The sequence below is a fragment of the Manis javanica genome, chromosome 1 (genome assembly GCF_040802235.1).
Source record: "Manis javanica isolate MJ-LG chromosome 1, MJ_LKY, whole genome shotgun sequence".
NCBI lineage: Eukaryota > Metazoa > Chordata > Mammalia > Pholidota > Manidae > Manis > Manis javanica.
This window is the reverse complement of record NC_133156.1, coordinates 7,577,244-7,591,054: the sequence shown is the minus strand read 5'-3', so window position 1 is coordinate 7,591,054 and position 13,811 is coordinate 7,577,244. Positions and strand designations below refer to the sequence as shown.

Below are 13,811 nucleotides of genomic sequence, written 5' to 3'. Positions count from 1 at the left end.
GCAGGAGCTACATGGCAGGTTTCAAGATAACTGTAAAATTCTTTAAATTTTGCTGTAAATTTGAAATTTTCATAATAAAATGTTGACAAAAAATGCAAGACAGAGATAAAAACTCTCAGCAAAATGGGTATAGAGGGCAAGTACCTCAACATAATAAAGGCCATATACAACAAACCCACAACTAACATCCTACTTAACAGTGAAAAGCTAAAAGCTTTTCCTTTAAGATCAGGAACAAGACAAGGATATGCCCACTCTCCCCACTTTTATTCAACATAGTACTGGAGGTCCTAGCCATGGCAATTAGACAACACAAAGAAATAAAAGGCATCCAGATTGGTAAGGAAGAAGTTAAACTGTCACTGTTTGCAGATGACATGATATTGTATATAAAAACCCTAAAGAATCTACCCCAAAATGACTACAACTAATAACTCAATTCAGCAAAGTTGCAGGATACAAAATTAATACACAGAAATCTGTTGCATTCCTATATATGAACAATGAATTAGCAGAAAGAGAAATCAGGAAAACAATTCCATTTACAATTGTATGAAAAAGAATAAAATACCAAGGAATAAACCTAATGAAGGAGTTGAAAGACCTATACACTGAAAAATACAAGACACTCATGCGAGAAATTAAAGAAGACACCAATACATGGAAATTCATCCTGTGCTCATAGATATGAATGAATTAATATTGTCAAAATAGCAATCTTGCCTAAAGCAAACTATAGATTCAATGTAATCCCTATTAAAATACCAAAAGCATTCTTCAACAAACTAGAACAAATAGTTCTAAAATTCATATGGAACCACAAAAGATCCCACATAGACAAAGCAATCCTGAGAAGGAAGAATAAAGCAGTGGGGATTATGCACCCCAACCTCAAGCTCTACTACAAAGCCACAGTAATCAAAACAATTTGGTACTAGCACAAGAACCAACCCATAGATCAGTGGAACAGAACAGAGAGCCCAGATATAAACCCACACATAGAGGGCCAATTATGATAAAAGGGCCATGGACATACAATGGGGAAATAACAGCCTCTTTAACAACTGGTGTTGGAAAAACTGGATAGCTACATGAAAGAGAATGAAACTGGATTACTGTCTAACTCCATACACAAAAGTAAACTCGAAATGGATCAAAGACCTGAATGTAAGTCATGAAACCATAAAACTCTTAGAAGAAAACATAGGCAAAATTCTCTTGAATATGAACATGAGCAACTTTTTCGTGAACACATCTCCTTGGGCAAGGGAAACAAAAGCAAAAATGAACAAATGGGACTACATCAAACCAAAAAGCTTCAGTACAGCAAAGGATACCATCAGTAGAACAAAAAGGCAGTATGGGAGAATATATTTGTAAATGACATATCCGACAAGGGGTTAACATCCAAAATATATTAGGAATTCACATGCCTCAACACCCAAAAAGCAAATAACTCTATTAAAAAATGGGCAGAGGATCTGAACAAACACTTCTCCAAAAAAGAAATTTGAATGGTCAACAGGAACATGAAGAGATGCTCCACATGGCTAATTATCAGGGAAATGCAAATTAAAACCACAATGAGGTATCACCTCACACCTGTTAGGATGGCCAACATCCAAAAGACAAGGAACAATAAATGCTGGCAAGGATGGGGAAAAAGGGGAATCCTTCTATACTGCTGGTGGGAATGTAAATTAGTTCAACCATTGTGAAAAGCAATATGGAGGTTCCTCAAAAAACTACAAATAGAAATACCATTTGGCCCAGTTACTACACTCCTAGGAATTTATGCAAAGAAAACAAGATCCCTGATTCAAAAAGACATATGCACCTCTATGTTTATCACAGCACTATTTACAATAGCCAAGATAGGGAAGGAACCTAATTGTCCATCAGTAAATGAAAATGAATGGATAAAGAAGAGGTGGTACATATATATACACAATAGAATATTATTCAGCCATAAAAAGAAAACAAATCCTACCATTTGCAACAACATGGATGGAGGTAGAGGGTATTACAGTCAGTGAAATAAGCCAGGTGGAGAAAGACAAGTACCAAATGATTTCAATCATTTGTAGAGTATAACAACAAAGCAAGACTGAAGGAACAAAACAGCAGCAAACTCACAGACTCCAAGAAGGGAGTAGCAGTTACCAAAGGGAAGGGGTTGGGGAGGGTGGGTGAGGAGGGAGGGAGAAGGGGATTAAGAGGCATTATAATTAGCACACATAATATAGGTAGGTCATGGGGAAGGCAGTATAGCAGAGAGAAGACAAGTAATGACTGTATAGTATCTTATTATACTGATGGACAGTGACTGCAATGGGGTAGGAGGGCAGACTTGAGAATATGGGTGAATGTTGTAACCACATTGTTGCTCATGTGAAGCCTTCATAAAATTGCCTATCAATGATGCAAGTAATGACTCTATAGTGCCTTAATACACTGATGGACAGTGACTGCAATAGGGTGTGGGGGAGGACTTGATAATATGGGTGAATGTTGTAACCACAATGTGGCTCACGTGAAACCTTCACAAGATTGTATATCAATGATATCTTAATAAAAAAATGCAAGTCAGAATAAAACTGATATCAAAGCAAAGTAAAAGGGAAGCATGGGAGTAATGTAATTATTGCATACATACACTATAAATGCAATAATTACTAGAGAATCTGGAAGGAATTGCCAGAATCTTTCAAATTAAGTCAGTATTTTAGCAGCTAGGGGGGTGGGGTGGCTAGTTACCCAAGAAATGTACTTTCTCTACCTCAAAATATGTATTTTCTTTAAAGTTCAAAAAAGTGTGCCAGTAAATTTCTACAAAAATTTAGGCCTAATCTTATTGCTCACCAAAATGAAATAATTGTGGCTACTCATACCTTTTAAAAATAATGTAAAATACAAAATTATTAACTTGAGATATAATTTGTGGTGTACAATTCAGTGGTTTTAATTATATTCGCAAGGTTGTGTAACCACCATCACTATTTCCAGAACATTTTCATCACCCTTTAAAGAAACCTGGGACTCTCCATTCCTCTCGCCTCCTAGCCCATGGCACTAATCCACTTTCTTTCTCTTTGGATTTGATAGTTCTGGACATTTATATACATGTAATCATCCAATACCCTTTTGTGTCTGGCTTTTTACTCAGCATAATGTTTTCAAGGTACATCCATATTGCAGTATGTATCACTCTCAGTCCTTTTTATGGCTGAATAACATTCATGTAGAAGTTTTCATGTGGACATATATTTTCAATTCTATTGAGCATATACCTAAGAAAGGAGTGGCTGGGTCATATGGTAGTTATGCTTAACTTTTGGAGGAGCTGCTAGACTGTTTTCCAAAGTGGTTGCACCATTTTACATCCCAGCAGCAATGTACAAAGGTTCCAGTTTCTCCTTGTCCTAGCCAACACTTTTTACTATCTTTCTTGTCGATTACAACCATTCTAGTAGGAGTTTTGAAATGTGGTTTTGTTGCATTTCCCTGATGTCCAATGATGTTGAGCATATTTCATGTGCCTGTTGACTACTGAACATCTCTTTGGAGAAGCATCTGTTCAAATTCTTTGCCCATTTTAAAAAATTGGGTTGTCTTATCTGAGTTACAAGAATCCTTTATATATTGTGGATACTAGACTCTATCAGATTATGATTTGCAAATTATTTTCTCCAATTCTGTGCATTAACCTTTCACTTTCTTGAGAGTATCCTTTGAAGCACAAAATTTTTTATTTTGATGATGTGCAATTTATCCATCTTTTCTTTGGTGTTTGTCCTTTTGGTATTACAGGTAAAGAAAACCACCACCTAATCCAAGGTCAAGAAGATTTACACCTTCTTTTAATTTTATGACTAACTCCTTAAGGTCTTGAGTTAATTTCTCAATATTTTTTGGAGATGCCACCCCCTCTATCCCTTAGAATGTGCATTTCTACAAGCTCCCAAGTGTTTGATGCTGTTGGCCTGGGCACCACACTTTCAGGAATACTGTGCTAAAAAAAACTTCCTGATTATGAGCTCTATTTAAGTCAGTTTAGCTTACATGTCACACAAAAAAGCAATTTTTAGAACGAGATTCATACTGCTAGGTTGTAAAGAGTTTGAAAATAGTTTAAATCTTCAAGAGACTTTAGCTGAACAGACATCTAGTAAACATACTAATTTTAAAGATGCATGAAGTGAGGCCGGGAAAGGGCAAGTACAGGAGGCTAACAGTAATGGCTGGCAGAACAACTTGGGTTTTCTGGATTCTCCAAGCTATTTCAAGAGCAGTTTATACACATAATAAGCCTCTGATGTTGAAATAATATCAGGATAATGCCACCTCAATATAAATTAAATGTCAGTAAAATCTTTCTTTAAATGTGAATGTTGTTTTTATGATATAATTCCACTGACTACACGCGATAGCGTACATCCAAGATGCCTGTTGTAGCTCCTCAAAAGTTCACAACCAGAAAATCTACGTGGTAAAAGTAAAAGCGGAGTTTTACGCCTAGAAAGAATCTTGAAAAAGGGTGCTTCGAGTCTTTGGAATTTTTTTCACCTTTGTAAGGGTGAGTACATGTTTTATGCCGTCTGTTGTGTACTTTGAACATTGCACTAATTAAGCCTTTAATTAGAAAAGCTTCAGTCAAGAGCTTTATCTAACACACCAATTAAAGACGAATGTTCCCTGTACAGACTGTGAAATTGGTGATCCAGTGAAAAGGTCTGATTTGGTTCGGAATTCCCTGGTGACGTGTGGCTGTGATTTGGGGCGGCCATCCCAAGCGGAGCAACACTGCCCCCCCCGCCCGCTAAGGGGGGTCAACAAACTTGTTGACTGTGGACGTGGGCGTCTGAGCATCCTCGCCAGCGTTTCGAGAGGGCAGTTTGCAGGGGACAGATGGAGCCCCTTAAGGGGAGAGTCTACCCAAGGCGGGCCGAAGGAAGGGCCGGTGGTCAGGCGGAGGCCTTCGCTGGCCCTTCACCAACCTCCCACCCCAGCCGCAGGAGGCGGGCCCGGCGCGGGGGGTCCGGCGGTGCGGGAGGACGTCCGCCAGGGCCCCAGCCTCGGCCAGCCAGTGGCCTCGCGAGCGCCGCCCACGCCGCCGAGCCGCTCGTAGCCCGGGGCCTTCTCCTACCTCGCGCGGAGGGGAGTAGGACGACCGCGAGTCCACTCAGCCGGGAGCGAGGCGGCTTTCTCAGGGATCTACTCAGAACCCGCGGGGGCCAAAGCGCTGCTCAGGTCGTTGTCACGCGCGGAATCCAAGGAAGCCGCTCCCACAGTCCTCCGCGCCAGGGGCGGGGTGGGGCGGGACGGGGGCGGTGCCGAGCCGGGGAAAGTGGCGGCTGCTCTGTGAAGGGGGCTGGGAGGGGTCCTGCCCGTGTCTCTACGCGGAGTGTGAAGAGAAATCAGGATCTTATAAACCCTGATGAAATCAGCCAGAAAGCAGACTACCAAAGGGTGATACCAGGTTACTATCAGATTATCTCCTACAGCGGCTATGCTCTGATCTTAGAAGCCTTGGAAGCCAGGTTTCCGTGTCATCACCGACTCTTTGGTCACCCTGCAAAATTCCCCTGGTAGGAGATGCCTGTCGGGAAAGCCTCAGCAATCCTTCTTTCCTCCTGTCTTTATTACCTGCTTGCCCTGGGCACACATTTAAGCAGGTTCTTTATGTATTGTTTGGTGCGTGCCACCAAGGGCAGGGACTGAAGCTTAGTGTCCCAGCTATATAGAACCGGGTTCATAGTAAAGTTCAATGAATGCACTATGAATGAGAAATCAAAATCATAATTGTTTAATATCATTAACGTTTGTTTTAAGTTTTAAATATAAATGAGGGGGCACATACAGAAGGAGTCTAAAGACACATTAATGAGTTTTAAGCGTTAGGTACATGTTGGGAGACAATTATTCTCCATGAGGGTCTTGCTTGTATTCTCGATTTACTGCGATGGTTAATTTAACGTGTCCACTGGTCCATGGTACCTAGTTTTTTGTCAAACACCAATCTAGATGTTGCTGTGAGGATTTTTTTTTATTTGATTAACAGTTAAACAGTAGACTTTGCATAAAGCAAATTAACCTCAGTAACGTGGGTGGGCCTCATTCAATCAGTTGGAAGCTTTAGGAGAAAAGACTGAGGTCCACTGAGGAGGAGGGAATCCTGCCTCCAGACCACAGACTGCAGCTGAACCCATCCCTGGGTCTCCAGCCCACTAGCCTGCTCTGCGGAGTTTGGACTTGCCAACCCCCCACAACTGAATGAGCTAATTCCTTAACAGAAATCTTTCTGAATTCATTCTTTTGGTTCTGTCTCTATGGAGAACTCTAATTCAACAACTTTTTCCAAGGTGTTTTTATAGGGAGCAGGTTTGGACGATTGAGATGGTTGTGTCTTTCTAGTGCAAAAGGCAGTTTTGTTGCTTACCAGGTATATTAAAGATAATTTCTTACTTCAATGCAAAGGCTCGACACTTTGACCTGCAGTTCACTATGAAAGGCTGAAGTTTCCTAAGTTTAAGTTCCTTAGCTGTGACACAAACCCATTGCATATGCAGCACCCTCCTGGGTTACCCTCATGGGACTTAGGAGGCAAGGGGAAGAGAAGGGAATGTGAAGCTTGGGCTGCTTGCTGTGCTGTGAGTAATGAAGTCCTTTGTCTCTGACCCAGGTACTTTCTGCCAGCACTTATGAAACTGTGCTAGATTGTTAGCTTGGAAATGGGGTAAACTCTTACACACTTCTTAATAGTAACTAGTTATAGTGCTTAGCTCAAAGCAAATGTTCACTACTTATTTGTTGAATTAATTAGTGAACACCACGGAGTTCTTTCAAGTTAGTGCACATGACAATTGTAGAGACAATTTTCATTATCTCTTTAGGTCTCCAAGCTATAAATTTCCAGGTCCTTCCAAAAAATTTTTTTATTGCAAACAAATTCAGTTTCCTTTAAACTTGACTGCTCTTTAAGCATAAAAGCATGATGCAATTATTTACCCAGGGACTGATGAGTCATCTCCTTCATTTTAAGTATTGTAATGTAGCTACCACTTACTGAACACACACCTATATTACCAGACAAAATGTTAGGATCGCATAGCTTGTATTACTCACATATAAGCTCCACAGAAAACAGAGTTTTTTGTCTTTTTTGTCTGAAACTATATACCCAGTGCCTAGAAAAATGTCTAAAAATAGTTGGTTCTCAGTAATTTACTGACTAAATTATCAGTGCTTATAATCAATTATATATATAGGCAGGGGGAATGGGAAGCAAGCTGAGAGAGAAAATAAGCCTAATTTTGAACATGTTGAGTTTCAGAGGCCTGTAAAATGTGCACGTAAAGATGTTGAGTGGGAAACTATATAAAACTGTGTAAAGCTCAGAGAAGAGATTCCATCTGGAGACATATACTTGGGATTCACTGGCTCCTAAAGTTAATGGATTTGAAGCCTGGGAATGGGTGAGATGGCTAAAGTGGCAGGGGGTATAAAAGGACAAGAAAAGAGAACCTGGCACTTAGCCTTGGGAAGTTAGTATTTGAAGAAAACCAGGAATGTGAAAGTAAGTGAGCTGAAGGAATAAAATGTGCCGAAAAGGAGGGATGGACAACTATGTTGCATGCTGATAAAAGGTAAAGTAAATTGTATTTGGCAATATGAGTCACTGTTGATGTAGCAAGAGCCCTTTCGGTGAATGGCTGTATAGAAGACTAACTGCCCTGGATCAAATAGTAATTGGTGATGCAGTAGTGATTGGATATTGCAAGTATCAAGAAGAAGTACTGTTTTGAAATAGTAACAAGGCCCAGGACCTGATGATAGATGTGACCTGGAGGAAGCCATCTGGGATTAGGAGTCCAGGGTTGAAGTCATTGGAGTAAGTGGAGAGGGATCCTGACCAAGTAGCAGAAACTGAGGGAGTTCTAAGAGGAAGTCGGAAGAGGTTGGAAAAAAAGGTATACCAGATGGCCTGAGATTCACAGCCACACTTTCAATAAGGTAGGGGGTGATCATCTGTAAGTGGTGTGGGGCAGTCATGGGGAAACTACTGACCCTACCTCTGGACCCGGAGATTCCTGATGCGTAAGAGAATAAATAAATAACCTTGACCTGAGAAGGCTTCAAAGAAAGCATTGTCCTTGAAAGATATAGGAATCTACCAAACACAGTACAGAAATTACAGTACACTTTGGAAAGTGTTGGACTGGCTGTGACTGTTGACCGGAATGACCCGCGCTGTGGGTGGTGACCCAGGAAAACAATGATGTGAGAGGAGGTGGGCTCAGACCCGAGAGTCTCTGGAACAGATTAGACACACAGTTCTTCCATAATTCTGCTATAGCCGGAAAGAGGCTCAGGAGCTCCAGCAACAGGTGCAACATTGCCTTTCTTCAGGGTCAACCATTGACAACAATTGCAAGTCATCTGCACGGGCTGCAGCCGTAACAAGTAAGACCAGCCATGTGGACACTGATTCAGTGGAAGTTAGTGGAGGATAGGCATGTTCAGTCTGGTTTTCTACATTGGGTTAATGCTCTCATGGTCTCAAGATCAGTGTTCTTAAAGGTCCTGTTGTTTGTCATTCATCAATAATTCTATCGTTTTGTTTCTCTCCAATAATTCTACTCTCAACATCCCCTATTACTTGGAGAGGTTAGGCACCCATTGTCACTTGTCTGTCTGGTTACCACAACTTCTTAACTTTTCTCACTGCTTCCTCTTTACTCCTCCATCTTCCAGTTTGTTCTCATTCAATCTATTCTCCACACTGTAGCCAAAGTAATCATCTATAAGTGAAAATCTGGTCACATTAGTCCCTGCTCAAAACCTTTTTGAGCCCTCTCTCCCTACTCTGCCTTGACTTCTAGACAAGGTCTAAACTCCGTAATGTGGTTTATGGCCCTTCACAGTCTCAGAACTCAGGACTCTTTACAGCAGCCAAGAAAAAACAATTCTTGCTAACTTAAGCAGGAAAGGAATTCTTTGGAAAGATACCAGATAACTCAAAATTGTCATAGAGGCTAAGAAACAAGGCTTGGAGAAAAAACAGCCACTCGGGGAGGTAAGGCACAGCAAAAATTGTACCACAGAAACAATCTGCCTGAATTATATAGATCAACACTCCCAGTTTTCTACAGACTAAGGGAGTTGCCAGGATGTGGGGTTTTCTATTGTAAAGCCCAAAAAATCCCAGGCAAAGAAGGACAAGTTGGTGACTTTATTTACTCTGCTGATGTAGGCATCTGCCACCTTGATACTTAGATATCTTCCATCCACTTGGTACCTGCCATCTTGACATTGGACACTTGTCACACACTGTACTCTTGCTTCTGGCACTTTCTGCCTCACCACTGGGTACTGGGTTCCACCATGGGCACAAGAAACCATTTCAACCATCATGCCCTTCATTTTCCTCCATTCTGAGTCAAAGTGCAAGATAGGAAAATGAACTGACTGTGTTCAGGTCAATATGCCATGTTCTGGCTTCCAGGGAGCTCAGAGGAAGGTATCTCTAATTCCCCTTAGCAATTTCTCACACCTATTTTGGGACTGTCCTCCAATGGAATGGGCGCTCAGATGTTGAACATCCCAAAATGGCAAATGTCCCTGAGATCCCCTTGCGAGAACATTATTCCCTGGTCATACTTCACTTCTTTCACATCAGTGTTATGATCTCTCTCCCTTCTAGCCCTTCACATGTGCTATGCTATTCTCTTTCCCTAAAATGGTCTTTTCCATACTCCTCATAGCCTGACTACCCCTTTCTCCAGGAGGCCTGGAAAACTAAACCCTGGTGTATTCGTTTGCTAGGGCTGCCATCACAAAATACCATACACTAGGCTTAAACAACAGACACGTATTTTCTCACTGTGGAGATAATGGATATTTCTGACTAGGATTCCTTCCTGGACTTAACAGCTCTCACTGTGTATATTCAAGAGCTCAACACCCCAATTTCTGTGGGACACTGCAAAGGCATTTCTAAGAGGAAATGACATAGCAATACAGGGCTATCTCAAGACAGAACAATCCCAAATGACCAGCCTAATGAAACTAGAAAAAGAAGAACAAATGAGGCCCAAAGTCAGTAGAAAGAGGGACATAATAAAGATCAGAGCAGAAATAAATAAAATCAAGAAGAATAAAACAATAGAAAGAATCAATGAAAGCAGGAGCTGGTTCCATGAGAAAATTAACAAAATAGATTTTTCCTAGCCAGACATATCAAGGAAAAATAACAGAGTCTACACACATAAACAGAATCATAAATGAGAAATGAAAAATCACTATGGACACCACAGAAATATAAAGAATTATTAGAGATTACTATGAAAAATTATATGGTAACAAATTGGATAACCTAAAATAAATGAACAATTTCTAGAAAAATACAACCTTCCTAGGCTGACCCAGGAAGAAAAAGAATATTGGAACAGACCAATAACCATCAACAAAATTGAAGCTGTAATCTAAAAACTACCTAAGAACAAAATCCCTGTACCAGTTGGCTTCACCACTGAATTTTACCAAACATTTAGTGAAGACCTAATACCCATACTCCTTAAAGTTTTCCAAAAAGTACAAGAGGAGGGAATACTTCCAAAACATTCGATAAAGCCAGCATCACTCTAATACCAAAACCATGCAAAGACACCACAAAAAAAGAAATTACAGTCCAATATCCCTGATGAGCAAAGATGCAAAAATCCTCAACAAAATATTAGCAAACCAAATTCAAAAATACATCAAAAAGATCATCCATCATAATCAAGTATGATTTATTCCAGGGATGCAAGGATGGTACAATATTTGAAAACCCATCAGTATCATCCACCACATCAACAAAAAGAATGACAAAAATCACATGATCCATGATCATCTCCATAGATACTGCATAGCATTTGAAAAATTTCAACATCCATTTATGATAAAAGCTCTCAACAAAATGGGTACAGAGGGCAAGTACCTCAACATAACAAAGGCCATATATGACAAACCCACAGCCAACATCATACTTAAGAGTGAAAAGCTAAAATCTTTTCCTCTAAGATCAGGAACAAGGATGCCCACTCTTCCCACTTTTATTCAACATGGTACTGGAGGTCCTAGCCATGGCAATCAGACAAACACAAAGAAATAAAAAGCACCTAGATTGGCAAGGAAGAAGTTGAACTGTCACTATTTGCAGATGACATGATATTGTATATAAAAAGCTTTAAAGAATCCACCCCAAAACTACTACAACTAATAACTCAATTCAGCAAAGTTGCAGGATGCAAAATTAATACACAGAAATCTGTTGCATTCCTATATACAATGAACTAGCAGGAAGAGAAATCAACTCCATTTACAATTGCCTCAAAAAAGAATAAAATACCTAGGAATAAACCTAATCAAGGAGGTGAAAGACCTATACACTGAAAAATACAAGACACTCATGAGAGAAATTAAAGAAGACACCAATACATGGAAATCTATCCCATGCTCCAGATAGGAAGAATTAATATTGTCAAAATAGCAATCTTGCCTAAAGCAAACTATAGATTCAATGCAATCCCTATTAAAATACCAAAAGCATTCTTCAACAAACTAGAACAAATAGTTCTAAAACTCATATGGAACCACAAAAAAACCCTAAAGAGCCAAAGCAATCCTGAGAAGGAAGAATGAAGCAGGGGGGAATTACACTCCCCATCCTCAAGCTGTACTACAAAGCGACAGTAATCAAAACAATTCGGTACTATCACAAGAACAGACTTATAGATTGGTGGAACAGAACAGTAGAGCCCAGATATAAACCCGCACATAGAGGGCCAATTACAATAAAGGAGCCACGGATATACAATGGGAAAATGACAGCCTCTTCAACAACTGGTGTTGGAAAAACTGGACAGTGTAAACATGTAAGAGAATGAAACTAGATTATTGTCTAACTCCGTACACAAAAGTAAACTCAAAATGGATCAAAGACCTGAATGTAAATCATGAAACCATAAAACTTAAAAGAAAACATAGGCAAAAATCTCTTGAAAATAAACATGAGGAACTTTTTCATGAACACATCTCCTTGGGCAAGTGAAACAAAATCAAAACTGAACAAATGGGACTACATCAAACTAAAATGCTTCTGTACAGCAAAGAACACCATCACTAGAACAAAAAGGCATCCTACAGTATGGGAGAATATATTCATAAGTGGCATATCCAACAAGGGGTTAACATCCAAAATATATAAAGAACTCACATGCCTCAACACCCAAAAAACAAATAACCTGATTTAAAAAATGGGCAGAGGATATGAAGAGACAGTTCTCCAAAGAAAAAATTCAGACGGCCACCAGACACATGAAGAGGTGCTTGACATCACTAATCATCAGGGAAATGCAAATTAAAACCACAATGTGATATCATCTCACACCAGTTAGGATGGCCAACATCCAAAATACAAGGAACAACAAATGCTGGCAAGGATGTGGAGAAAGGGGAACAAACCTTCCTAAACTGTTGGTGGGAATGTAAATTAGTTCACCCATTGTGAAAAGCAACATGAAGGTTCCTCAAAAAATTAAAAATAGAGATACCATTTGACCCAGGAATTCCACTCCTAGAAGTTTACCCAAAGAAAATAAGATCCCATATTCAATAAGACATGTGTACCCCTATGTTTATCACAGCACTATTTAACAATAGCCCAGACATGGAAGCAACCTAAGTGTCCTTCAGCAGATTAATGGATAAAGAATATGTGGTACATATACACAATGGAGTATTATTCAGCCATAAGAAGAAAACAAATCCTACCATTTGCAACAACATGGATGGAGCTAGAGGGTATTATGCTCAGTGAAATAAGCCATGTGGAGAAAGACAAGTACCAAATGATTTCACTCATTTGCAGAGAATAACGATGAAGCAAAACGGAAGGAACAGAACAGCAGCAGACTCACAGACTCTAAGAAGGGACTAGTGGTTATCAAAGGGAAGGAGTGGGGGAGGGAGGGTGGGGAGGGGAGGAGAAGGGGATTGAGGGGTATTATGATTGGAACACATGGTGTGGGGGGGTTCATGAAGAAGACAGTGTAACAGAGAAGACGAGTAGTGACTCTATGGCATCTTATTACGCTGATGGACACTGACTGCAATGGGGTGTTGGAGGGACTTGATAATATGGGTGAATGTTTTTCATGTGAAACATTCGTAAGAGTGTATATCAATGATACCTTAATTTAAAAAAAGCCCCTTTTACCCCCAACTTCTTGCCCTTGCCTTTATTCAGTGTATTGAATTCATTAGGAACTTGCCCTTAGTGGGGAAGCCCCTCCTTCCAGAGTAATACATTTATGGAGGCTAGAAGTTCATGATCAAGATGTTGCAGGTTTGCTTTCTTTTGAGGCCTCTCTTCTTGACTTGCAGATGGCTGCTCCTTTGCTGCCTCTTCATGTGGTCACCCCTGTGTACATTGCATCTCTGATGTCCCTTTGTGTGTCCTAATCTTCTCTTCTTATAAGGATACCAGTCTGATTGGACAAAGACCTGCCATATTTAATCACTTCTTTAAAGGCCCAGTTTCCAAATACAGTGACATTTTGAGGTGGTAGGGGTTAGGTCTTCCACATATGATTTTACAGGGGCACACTTCAGTCCATAACACCTGGTTTATGTTAGGTCCTGCATGTTCTATAGCATGTTGATCTTGCACTATCAGCACACATCACACAGTTTCATAGTTATTATTTATTCATAAAAGTTTGTCCAAGTAGAGCACATGTTGGCTGCTCACCACTGGATTCCCACTC

General features: G+C 40.1%; 1 protein-coding gene across 7 annotated transcripts in view; it reads right to left on the bottom strand.

The window, feature by feature from the left end:
* Positions 1 to 5,296, bottom strand: part of IFT88 (intraflagellar transport 88) — a 159,352-nt gene extending 154,056 nt beyond the window's left edge. For all 7 annotated transcript variants that reach the window (XR_012126315.1, XM_073224637.1, XM_073224712.1 and 4 more), the window contains exon 1: positions 5,147 to 5,296. The gene's annotated coding sequence lies outside the window, so the exon portion shown is untranslated. The remainder of the gene's footprint in view (positions 1 to 5,146) is intronic.
* Positions 5,297 to 13,811: the final 8,515 nt, after the last annotated feature.